Here is a 13,144-nt window from a genome sequence, read left to right on the forward strand (position 1 = left end):
AAAATCTTCGATCGGCACTTCCCCCTTTAATTTAGTTTATGGGAAAGAAGTGGTTCTTCCAACTCACTTAGTCATTCCCTCTTTGTCTTTATTACAATACATTGATGAAGTACCTACTTCCTCCATACAACTAAGACAAATGGAAATAATCAAATTAGAAGAGCAACGAGAACAAGCTAAGAAAATCCATGCTCATCATCAAGCGCTAATAAAATCCTCTTTTGATTCAAACATAATGACCAGAAAATTTTTTCAGATGGGAGATTTAGTTTTAAAATGGGATAAGGCTCATGAAGAAAAGGGCAAACATACAAAATTTCAAAAGATGTGGCTTGGTCCTTTTCAGATTGTTGAAGTCATAGGTCCATCAATGTTTGTCTTACAGGATCTAGCAGGTAGAAGGGATTCTTTGCCTGTTAATGGTCAAATCCTTAAAGTATATTTTCCATAGAAGATTATTCTTCTATTTTGCAGAATAGTTTTGTTTTTCTTTTCTTTTTCATAATAAAACCAGTTGTTAATGGTTACTATCGGTATTCATGAAAAGACACCAATTCTCTTTCAAATTTTGAGCTTTTCGTTTGAATAAGTAGAAATTTTTTGAAAATCTGATCTTTATTATTGACAGATACAGTTAAAAACTTTAGCCTAGATATGATACTAGTTTCAACTTCAAAAAATTTGATGAAAGCAACCTTTAGCGAAGGAATTGTTTTATATCAGCACAATGAAAGGTATCAATAACAAAATAAAGATTCTCTGTAAAACTGCTGTTTTCAAACTCTATTATTGTCGTCCAGAGATTTCTTAAGGAAAACAATGATTTCCTCCCTGTTAAAGAAAATCACAGCATTCAAAGGGACAATCCAAGAAACACTATATCTCAAAGAATAAGAGGTCTCATCACGAGCCGGCTTATCATGATCACAGATATTATAACTTTGCTGACTTTGCCAAACACTGTCCATCAAAACAGGGCAATGACTCAAGATTGTTGAAATCAAAAGACAAGGGGTCTCATCACGAGCCAGCTTGTTCAGCAAAAGTGTAAAGCAAGTGAATGACTATGTCATAATTTGGCTAAGAAACCAAGACATTGTTCTTTAAGAATAAAAAAGGAAAAAGTGTCAATATGGATTTTTCTTTGAAGGTTGTAGATAACCTTAAACAGGATAAAGGATCATTGTTGGGTAACAGGTAACCCTGTCGAGGCTATGGATGCCTGCTGGCAGCAGAGGCTCTACCTACGGAAAACGAGCATATTTTAAGGTTAGCACATAGAGAAGACTTTATTTTATCTTTACAAGACCAAGTAATGGCTGATATAAATACAAGGACAAGCCTGAGGAAGCAAACAATTAGAATAGAAAGAGGTTGAAACAAAATATCATTGATAGAATAAGGCATAATGTACTCTATCTGTCCATAACAAAGTTTAGATTTATGAAAATTTTCTGTTTTGGAAGTTAAAAAAATTCAATAGAAAAGCAGAGATAACTGGTTCTTCCAAGTGAATCGCCATTGTTGTGACCACTAACAACCCCCCTCCTTCTTTAGTATTAGAAATAACACTAAAGAAGTGGGGACCCTTAGTAAAAAATTCAAAAAAAATTATAAAATTTTTTGTATTATACTCCTCAAAAAATACATCGCACGGAGAAGAGTGAAACATTTCTTTATGAGCACAATAAAAAACTGCGAAGAAGCGACGCGAAATTCATCGCATCGCATACATTAAGAAGCGCCCATAAATGAAAATCTTAAGAAATCTCCGATGGCCGATATGCGACATCGCATATCGCAACATCGCATAAACAGCACACAATAACTTAACAAAATTCGATCTGCGATCTGCGCGATTCTGCGCTAAACTGATCAGGAAACTCTGCGATGACACATCTTGATAATGCGATCCGCAATGATGCGATGTGAGTCACAGAAATCATCCATCTCAAATTTTCCTTGGCTCAGCATTCAAGAAAAACTGTCTCTAAACCAAAAATTGGGCGCGCGCCTTAAAGGAAATTAATGAATGTACGCCAAAGTATTCATGAAGGATAGTTTTGTGTTTTTCGAAGAGTCAGTTCACTGTGGGTGTCATGATTTTATACATTCATAGAGCTTAAAGCTTTCGTGTCAAAATTTATTATCACTACTCTTTTCCTTTGCGTGAACTGCAGGAATAAAAAATAGGAAACATCTAAGGAAAAAGGGAAAGCGTCAATGCTCGGAGAACAGAGAAGAGATGCCCTCATAAACGGATACCGCATGCAACAGAAACGCAAATTTCAGAGTATTACTGAACAGATGCTAATATCAATAGGCGATTCGACACTCAAGGTCAAAAGCTCACAAAAGCAGCATGTTTACAAAATTCTGAAGCTTATGCCCGGTAAAGGAAAAAGCGTTAAAGGCGGAAAACGCACGAGAGAGGCCCGGATCAAAGAACGGAGGCAGTTTTTGATGCGCGATTAGCACCTAGCGCTAATCGCGCATCGCTAAGAAAATTTTTCAGAAAGCAAAGTCCCTAACTTGCTTAGTCATCCACGAGTCCGGAAATCGAGATAGCAAAAGCAGAGGCAATTTAAGAGGAATTTGGGTTGTTACCAAGTATATACGCAGTAAATTCGCCCAGCCAGAAGATGATTCCCAAAAATATCTTCTAGTTTACTAAAAAGTGGTGCCAGCGCTTGCCATTTCTATTTTCGTAGCCCAAGCAAAAGCAGAAGACAACCAGCCGACTCTTCCCAGGCAAATGTTGCATGCTCGCAACACTAAGGAGCAAATGCAGAAATAGTTAGAAATTAGATTCAATTTTTAGAAATAAGTTTGCTTAGATAAAGGGCGGTCATTTAAACCGTATCCTAAATTTATGTAATTAAGTTATTTAGTTAGCAGTATTTAAACCCTTCTCAGGCATTTAGAGAAGGGTCCAAAAATTTGTCAAAAACTTGTCCTCAGAACATGCACTTTTGCACCCTCAGAGGAGGTTTTGATGAATGAATGGATCAAGGTTTATTAATGTTTGCATTTGATATCTGCTACTGATGTTGCACTTCTGTACTCTTGGTAGATATTAGAACAAGGAGAGATAAATCATTGTTGCTTAAAGCTTATGAGTAGGACCAGTCATAAATGGTACTTTTATCTCTTGACCATTTCTGCTTATATTCTTAAAGTGATATACAATTTTTAGTTGTTTATATGTTATTGCATGAATGTTTGAGTTACCATTTGGCACTTTGTACGGTGGAGTCATTTATTTATGTTTGATATATGAATAACTTATTATGCGATATGCTGTTCACAACTATTTTGCCTAACTTTTTATGCAAAGTGGTTCATCTTAATTGATTTCCATTCTTATGATAGCTGAATGATCTTTATTACCAGTTATTATTTGAAATCTCTTTAGATCGCATAATAGAAGAAATACATCCCGGGTTAGCATAGATTAGATGTACTGTTTTCATTAGATTACAATAGCATAGAATTAGATTAAAGTAGCTTAGATTAGAACTCTTAGATCAGCATCATCCAACTCTGCACACACACACCCTTAGATTGGGAAACTGGTCCCATTATCCCCAGTCGGACCCGCTACACCAAACGGATAAGGAGCTGCCAACCAAGGTCCAGACCGGGTGGGTATCCCCCTTGTTGTCGACCCGATTTTTGAGGCTTCAACACCCTGATGACTCTTTCGAGTCAACAATTATGCATTAATAAATCAACACACATGGATATGTAAGGAAGCAGGAAATAATTTATAACAGCTATTGTAGCACTCATGCAGAGTGTTAGAGTCGGTCTTTTCAGTCCTCCGTCAGAGATCAAAACTCTTTCTGCATCTCATTTTTAGGTGTCTCACTCCATTCACTCAGCTGCATTCCGCTAGAGGCATGCCATAATTTGACGGAAGGGCTTAGTCTTTCATTTCCCTCATGTTTTGTACCTGCTGGCTTAGGTCTTTCATCAACAGTTTAAAGTCACTTACAGTCATGTTTCAGTCCCTTGATTAGAAAAGGTCATTTCAGTCACTAGTTCTAGGGTTTCACAAAGTTTGTCTTCAAGTCAGAATAATGCCAGAAGGCCAGAGGGAGGTTCAACAAGTTTCATCTCCATATTTTCACTCAAATGATGTTTCTGAGAAAATAAATATGAATTTGGAAAAACTGAGAGATTTTTTTGTCCACAACAGGCAATGGAAGAAAAACCTCCTTCACTTTTTACACAGGTGTCATGGTTTAAGCGAAATGTCAAAAATACCGTTGCCTCAGGGAATTGAATGCACCTCTGGAGTGACCTTGGGAAAATCAAGTTTTCTCCTAGCTTGGTTGGCCAAATGACTTGCTTGATGAGTCAAATGATGACTAGACACAAATATATTTCCAATGAGCTATCATGAGCTCAATTTGGAGTTGAGGAAGACCTTCAAAAGTTGACTGCAACATTACTCTGCCTTGAGGCAGCCTCATTCTGCACATTTTGACCAGTCTTGGGGTATTTGACTTTTGATAGGGAAAATAAATTCCAAATTGAAAAATTATAGTTTTGTTGGAACGTAGACTCAAACACCTTTCCAACGAGCTATCCTGCACCCAATTTGGACACCGGGAAGGCTTCCAAAATTGGTCTGCAAGAAGGCGCGACACACTCAGGGTCCGCACCTTTAACACACAAAAAGTGTGGTCAGGTCCACTGGAGTCATGACTAATAGGTGCGGGACCGCAGGTAATACAAAGAAAAAGTGCGGACCTAGACATTTTTGTGCAAAAAACAGGGTTTTCTCCCTGTGCGCCGTGCCACTGGCGCGGCACTTAGGATTGGGAGCTCCAAATCACAAATGGTTTGCATTTTTGGATTCAACATGCAAAATCACGACTACTAGTGCTTGGACAAGAAATTTGGGCATGATTTGAGTCTCCAGGAGGTCAAAAACACTCAAAAAATGACCTCTCTACCCCTATTTTGACACACAGGAAGCAGTCTTGGGAGAATGAAGTTTTGGAGGGGAAAATGAGCACCAAATTCAGAAATTCCACTTGGGTTGGAAAGTAGACAGGACAGGCTTTCCAAAAAGCACACTTGGGAACATTTTGGACTCCTTCAAGTGCCTAAAAATAGGATCCAAAGTGGCGCGGTGCATATAGAGAAAAAGGCCAAAATCGCGTCCGCTTCGCGAAATTTCGATTCGCAACTTTCTCCAATTGGGCCTGCTCATCTACATTTCACTTTTTCGGCACCTAAGGCGGCATTTAAAGTATTTTTAGTCCAGATTAGCTTCTATCCAAGTGGCAAAGGAAGGAAAACAGTCACCCAAGCCATTTGTCATGTTTGTAACGCTGCACCTGTAGCTAATGGTTGGCTTTCCACCTCCATTTTGTAATGATTCGAGTAACTCCCCAACCCTTGGGTGTTCTATCTCTTCATGGCACATTCTATATATTGTATGCAAACCATTTGCAAAGGGTTGGTTGGCTTGTAATTCCTGGGAGACTGTGGGAGAGAAACTCAGTTCTTCATTGTATATTTTGACAGAGGATTAATGAAAGGCAACGGATCTGTTTCATGAGATTCATGTGGTTGTGAGTGTAGCAAATGTGTCTCTGTTTCATATGCATTTCTTAATGTTTCACAGTTCATTTCATATTCATTTCCAGTGAAATTTTCTAAGTTAGATAAGGTAGAATTCATTTTTATTGCTCTGCCTATGGGAAAATTTCATGTTTAGTGTTCTTCTTCTGTTGAAAAGGATTCATGTACTTATGCCCTTTTCACCCTCCTATGCAATTCCTCCATTCCGCGTTATTTCAAACTAAATTGCTAGACTTTCCGCCTGTCTTACCTCACGAAGTAATCTATGCCTTTGCATTAAATTCTCTGCTCATTGCTGTCTGTTGGTCCCATACCATCCCAAAAACTCAGTCATTCATAAAAAATTGCTTCTTGTATCCATATTTACTTACTAGCCTAAGATCAATATTTCACTGTTAGTCATCTCAGACCATTCCATTTACTTATTCGCTGAGCGTGACTCGGAGAGAGCCCTCTCCTGTTCTGGTAGGGCTAGCTACCAGACTGAGCGTGGTTTGTGGTTACCCTGAATTTTGCCTTCCTTCAGCCTAAGGCAGATTTAGGTGCTAACACAGAGAACAATATGAACATAATGGAATTAACAGAAGGAAAAACATATTGTAATGCTAAGAAGGAGGAATCAACACCATTTTTGTGATAGTCTGAAGATCTGCCTGTGTAAAGTAATACAATCTAAGATAACAATCATTCACTTACAGAGTTATGAGCCAAAATATGGTATCACAGAGTTCAACCCTCTTGGGTGAGAAATTATAGAACCCCTGTATAATATTGCTTCCCCCTATTTATAAGAGGAGGGGGAGCTAGAATTACAGTTTACAAAATATCTGAGCCCGAGCCCCAGCTGTCATGCTAGACTAGTTGTCTCGGTCAATCTAAGGCTTTGCTACCCCAAAAAGATTACAATCGGGATCGAATCCCTTCTTGGAAATAAATATAAATTAATGAACAGAGAAATAAAATGGAGAGATGAAGGAAGAGGTGTCCCCTTGATTTTCCAGTGAAGGCCCCTAACCAAGCCACTTCCCTGTCGTGATGCATTCCACTTGTTGCTTGGCCGGTTTATGTCAATTATTCCTTAATTGCCTGAGTGACCTGTTCGGTGGAATAGGGAGTCAAGTGGGAAAGGTGTGTGCCCAAGCGGTCCTTTTCTCTGTAGATGGAGTGGAGCACCATGTCGTGCCATTAAGACTTCCTGAGTCCTCCCCATACTACGTTGTTGCCATGCCATGCTCCATTAAATATCACAGCAGTCGGGGCATTCACCCTTTAAATCTCTGCAATAATGTTATCGGTGCACCACGACCGTGGGTCCTTATACATTGAAATAAGACTAAACATGTGCATACTTTCTTTCCCTTAAACCCATGTTTGGTGTAGCCCCCTTATCTATGTTTTATTCATATGCCCACAAGCTAGGACGGGGGGCTTAACATTTAGGTTTTAAGGCCTGTAGACCAGTGTCCGGGGGTCTTTTTCCTTTGTAATGTGAAATGCCTAAAATAACTCTTTATACTACATTGGCCGATCTCCCGGACGCGAAATATTTATGAAATGTGACCTATGAAATATCGCATTTGAGGTCTTTTCCTTATCGCAATCGCAGCCCGAGAGAAGTATTGGTGATAGAAATAACTTTACATTGTGTGATCGGCAATCACCTATTGCAATGGGTGACGTCATTACTGCCATGTGTCACCTGGAAATGGCCCCATTTGAACCATGAAAATGCTAAAACTGAGTGACATGTGTCATCTTTCACATCAACATCCATACTACCATTTGTCATTGTTGACGTCAGTTTCCCTATCAGATCTGAGGACCAATCATATGCCGCCATGTGGCCCCCTAGAGGAGAGAGAAAAAGGCCTGCTCGACCTTGTTTTTTCCGTGAAATCCTTTGTTAATCGGAACCGGCCCCTCCCCGGAAATTTAAAATTGTATCGCAATGTCGCAAGGTATTTTGAAGAGTGAGCCCTCTGCTCCGTCGATAACCGATGCCCTGGTCCTGCCGATCGCCAATATGCGATGCGTTGTACCACCATGTGGAGGAGAGAGAAAGGGGACCACCCGCTCCTATTTTTCCCTCGATTTCCTTTGTTAATCGGATTTCGGCCCCCTTGGCGCTTTAACGCTAAGGCTCAGTTCTTCGGTGATTCCCGCGATTTTAGCAATCGGTGATGGTTCTGGCCCTGCACTAGTGTGCACCCCTTTGCGCCTGCAATCGCTAATCTACGATATTGGCGCTTAGCCTTGAAACCTATCGATAAACATAACTATGTGCCCTGGGACCCTACCAATTGCCAATATGCTGATAAATGTTGTGTGCAGACCCGTCGACTACCGATATGCGATATCGGTGATCAACAGATCGTTGTTTTTGCTTTCACCAGTGTTCCTTTCCTGTTGGGCTCCGTCGAGAGCTGATTTTCAATTTTGATCAGCTCCTGGGTCCCCGATTGCGATTTTTCCCTTAGACTTAGCCATTTTTCTTGTTTTCTAAGCTTTTTAAGGGAATCCTTCAATAGGGTCTAACTTATGATCCAGGAACACTTTTTTAGACTTCTATATACCACCGGAAATATTTTTCCGAGCACTACACAATGGAGAGGGTCCCATCTAGCTCTAGTAGATTCTATGGCTCGGTATTTGGCATCAAAATTCACTGCTATTGGACATTTGAAGCAACTATGAATAAAAAAGTAATGAGTGACAACAGATTCACAGGGTAGCATCAGTGGAATCACAGTGGTTTGGGACCCTAGATGGGTTTCTTTTTATGACTAGATAGCCACTCCCAATACTTTTTCAGGGAATTTCAGGCACCTAGGCTCTGTGGTTAATGACGGTTTATGGACCTTCTGTGTTAGGGAAAAAAGAAAGTTTTTATCATTGAGTTAAGGGCTTGCATAGATACTTCCAGGGCGAGTATTGTATGGAGGAGAAAAAAGGTGGGATTTGAAGAATGGAACCGATGGAATTACTATTTTCAAGAGCATATCCAGGAGATAAAAATAGTATATTTTGATATGATTAATGGAATACATACTTGAAACAACCACCATGGGATCTAACATCAAATAATTTGTCACATAGACCACTTTTTCTTGTCGAAAGACCAATTAGTTAGAGATATGTCCATGGAGGCAGTGATCTTACCAAGCCTAAGATATGATCACTGGACTGTCAAATTAGAGATTGACCTGAAAAATGGCACCTAGAAATCAACCATTCATATTTGAGAGCTTATGGCTTCAAAGTCAGAAATTTGTGCCCAAAATGGAAGAATGGTGGTAAGATATCTTAGTCCAAGGGGATAACCAAATGCAAACATTTCAACTTAAACTGAAATATCTTAAAATCATGATAAAATGTTAAAACCAGATGGAATTTGGTAATATTTTTTTGGAAAAGTGTAAACTCGAGGAGCGCGTAGAATAACTTCAAGCTACTATTATTAAGGAAGCAAGAACAAATCATTTGGTTGAGGAGGAAGGAAAGTTGATGCAAGATCTTGAATCACAAAGGAAATAGGAAGAGTCCTTTCGACGTCAAAATTATGGGATACAATGGTTGAGATAGGGTGAAAGGAACATTATATCCTTCCATAAATCCATGGCCAAGCACTGACATCACAATTGGATCTTTTCCTTAACTTCCAGGAAAGGTTTTAGGTTAGTAGAGCATGAGGACATTGAGGAAGAGATAGTTTCCTACTATCGAGAACTCTTATCGGATAATGGAGCAGATAGGTATCATGTCATATTGAATATTACTAATCACATCCCACAATTGGCTAGTCCAGAGAAAAATTCAGTGCTGACACAAGAAATATTTTTCAACAAGGTGGAAGAAGTGGTTAAAGAGATGCCTAGCAACAAAGCACCATTACAGATTTCTTTAAGGTTTTTTGGTCATTCATTGGCAATGAGGTTCACAGCTTGATAGAGGAATTGAGAAGAAAAAAACATGTATGGTATGGCCTGAATGCCACATTTATTACCTTGATTCCTAAAACTAATAACTCTAGTACTACCAGTGGCTTTTGTCCTATTTTTTGTTAACACCTAATCCGAAAGGATTGGGATTATTGTAAATATTGTAAATAGTTTCAATTATACATTAGAGAAAACCAAAAGACCTTAGAATTGGAATCCCAAGAGTCTCTCCAATCATGTATATATTCATGATCTAAATAATGCAATAAACAAATTATTCATAGAGTTACTCTATTGGCCTGACATGGTATCAGAGCTCAAGTCCCAAATTTAGGTTTTTGTATCATAACTCTTTTGCCATTTTCTCTTTGCGTACATTTTTTTCTTAACTTGGCAGAAACTCTATACTTTGTTGTATGCTTAGTTTTCCCTCTGCCCTCAGCCCTTATCGAGCCCGTGGTGCATTGAACACTTGTATTATGTGTTGAATTGTATAATGCGAAGGTCATGACAGTGTCCTCTTCTGGAATTATTTGAGCATTGGTCCCAAATGAAATTTGAATAATTTCATACATGTTGTAGTTCATTGGCCGAGAGTCGATGTTGTTTGTTGTGGTATATACAATAATATGCAATGAAGTGTTGACTGCTGGGATTTGTTTTAATCCATCTTTACATTGAAATTTTTTATGAGGGTTACGTTGGATTAAGCCAGTATATATCGTGAAGTGATGAGTGCTAAATTGAATATTTTCCAAGCATATTTATTGAAGAATTAACTTGGTATGTTACAAGTTATTTTTTCGACCACTGTGTGCATTGGTGCGAGTGGCATAGGATTTTGAGTGTTAAATTCTTTTTTATCATATGTTGAAGTTTTTGAATGTCAAATTCCTTTTATCATAAGTTGAAGCCATATGCATTAAAGAAGCCACCATACAATTTATTATATGTTTAAAAGATATACATTAAAGGGAGAACATATGATTTATTGAGGCCATTATTTAAATATTGTGATGGGAATCTGTATGTTGAACTCTTTTATGAAGTGTGTATGTATGTATGGTATATGATGGCATTGCCATGATATAAATTATATTATAATTGATGTTATAGATTATGAGTGGTGGTTTGTAGGTTCATATGTATTGACATAGTATAGTAAAATGTGAAGTTGGTATTGACATTTCTTTAAATCAGTTTTTTACATAATCAAGACGGCATAAAATAAAGTTATAATTATTTTGGAAATCAAATATAGAGAGTGTTTTTTTAGAATGCATTCACTAACCTCCATTGTGGGAGTAGTTCTCTCTGGAAAAGAGAACTATCATGAGTGGTCAAAGAAGATAAAGCACACTTTGATTTTCAATGAGTTGTGGAAAGGAGTTTGTGAAGGAGAAGGAGACAATGCACCTAAAAAATCTACCTCAAACAAGGAGCTTTCCATTTGGGAAAACAAGAACATAAAGGCCTTGCCTTGATTGTAGCATCAATAAATGAAAAGGTGAGTCATCATATTTCACTATTTTCAAATGCCTTTGAAGCCTTAAAGAAGTTGAAAAAATTATATGACTCACACTCTGAGCTTGAATTTGTTCAACCGATAATCAAGTTGTTCAATTTTAAATTGAAAAATGATGACCCTCTTGCCTTCTCATCAGAAGTAAGATCCATTATGCATGACTTAAAAGTCACTGGTGTTGAAATAGGTGTTCCTCTCATAGCTTATGTCAAGGCACTATATCCCACTTATTCACATTATCTTGAGTCATTGCAACCAAGTGCCAAATGTAAGGAGATTACCTTCGACTCCCTTGAGAAGAAGTTTGTTGAAAGAGAGAAGAATTTTGGGAAGAAGACAACTCCTCAGTCTTCTGAAGAAGTTGTGTGCCTTGCACAGAAAGAGAAGAATCATGCACGAGATTCTTCTAGAGGAAGAGGTGTCTGAAGAGGAAGAGGAAGAGGAAGGAAGGATTTTAGAGGCAGGGAGGGCAAACATTTCCAAAGAGAAAGGTTTGATCTTCATTGCATACGATGCAATAGAGATGGACATGATGCTTCCACTTGTAAGGTTCCTTGGGACAGAATCAAGAAGGAAAGAAATTTTTATCACCAAAAAATTGATCATCTAGCCTAATTTACTAGATGGATCGAAGTACACCATGTAAAGCCAATTTTACCATAGTAAAATTGCTTTCACTGTGATAAATTACTTAATAAATCACCTTTGTTAAGTAGTTTATAGTTAAACCCATGAAGAATAATTAAATAAATCACTATTTATTTGATTTTCTTTTAGGAATAATTAATTAAACCATTCTTCAATTATTATTGCTTGTCATATTTGACCTAGTTTTTATCACACACTTTTCTCTTCTCTGTAAATCAGTCCTGATGATGAGTCTTGGTCTAGGCTCGAAACGTCGACTAATGAAAAGATGAACACTGTGGAATATCCAAATTCAGTCTCTCAGAAACCACTCCACAGAAATCTACAAACCAATATCGTTACCCTGTACGGAGGGGATACATGGAAAGAGATTCGTAATCTCAAAAAAACAAGGGTTAAAATACAGAGAAAAGAATCAGATCTATACTAGATAGCAATACATTCAATAAATATAATATGATAATATTACAAGAATTAATTAAAATAAGATTAATATATTATTAAATAATCAATAGATCGGCTTATCAACTCAGCAGCCCACCTACACCATATTTATCACACACTTTTCTCTTCTCTGTAAATCAGTCCTAATGATGAGTCTTGGTCTAGGCTCGAAATGTCGACAAATGAAAAGATGAACACTGTGGAATATCCGAATTCAGTCTCTCAAAAACCACTCCACAGAAATCTACAAACCAATTAATTAATCACTAATTAATTATTATTCTTTGTCAAATTTGACTAAATCCATTAGGACTAATTAAATAAATCTTTATTTGTTTATTAATCCTTAACCAATTCCTTGAGATGATAATAAATCATTTATTTATTTATTATTTCTAAATAAAAGTTTAAATAATTTTTCCCTCCTAACCAAATATAATAAAATATTCCAAGAGGTTATTCCAAGAATGAGGTTAATAATATTTTATTATTGCTCATTATTCGAGGATAACTCAATATTTTGTTATAAATAGAAGGGTTTTCCATTCATTATTCAGTTTTTATTATTTTCATTGTTACACTCATTGTTTTAACTCTAATTATTTTCATTACCGCACACCATATTTTTGTTGGGTTTACACATTATAGAGGAGAGAGACTCTACATAAGTTGAAGACGTTTGAGGATAGCCAAGAACCCATCCCATAGAGGGGGATCGGTAACATTTATTTTTTCCCTTCACAAGGGTTATAATAAAAACTATTCTTTGCATATCTTGTTTCCATTGGATGATTGGAGTTATTCCTATTTCTTTTTGTTGTTTAACTATGATTGTGGAATAGATCAGAATTTTCGCAAGTTTTGTTTCTATCAGTTGTTGTATATCTACAATGTTTAGTAGCCATTTATATTGTTGAGATTATTTGTCATCCATAATCTTAAGTGGGTTCTTTTCATACATCTTTGAGAAGAAAACACTACAACAAAATTG

The sequence above is a fragment of the Pinus tabuliformis genome, chromosome 5_1 (assembly GCF_031772625.1).
Source record: "Pinus tabuliformis cultivar Carrire ecotype Pingquan chromosome 5_1, CPIR1, whole genome shotgun sequence".
NCBI lineage: Eukaryota > Viridiplantae > Streptophyta > Pinopsida > Pinales > Pinaceae > Pinus > Pinus tabuliformis.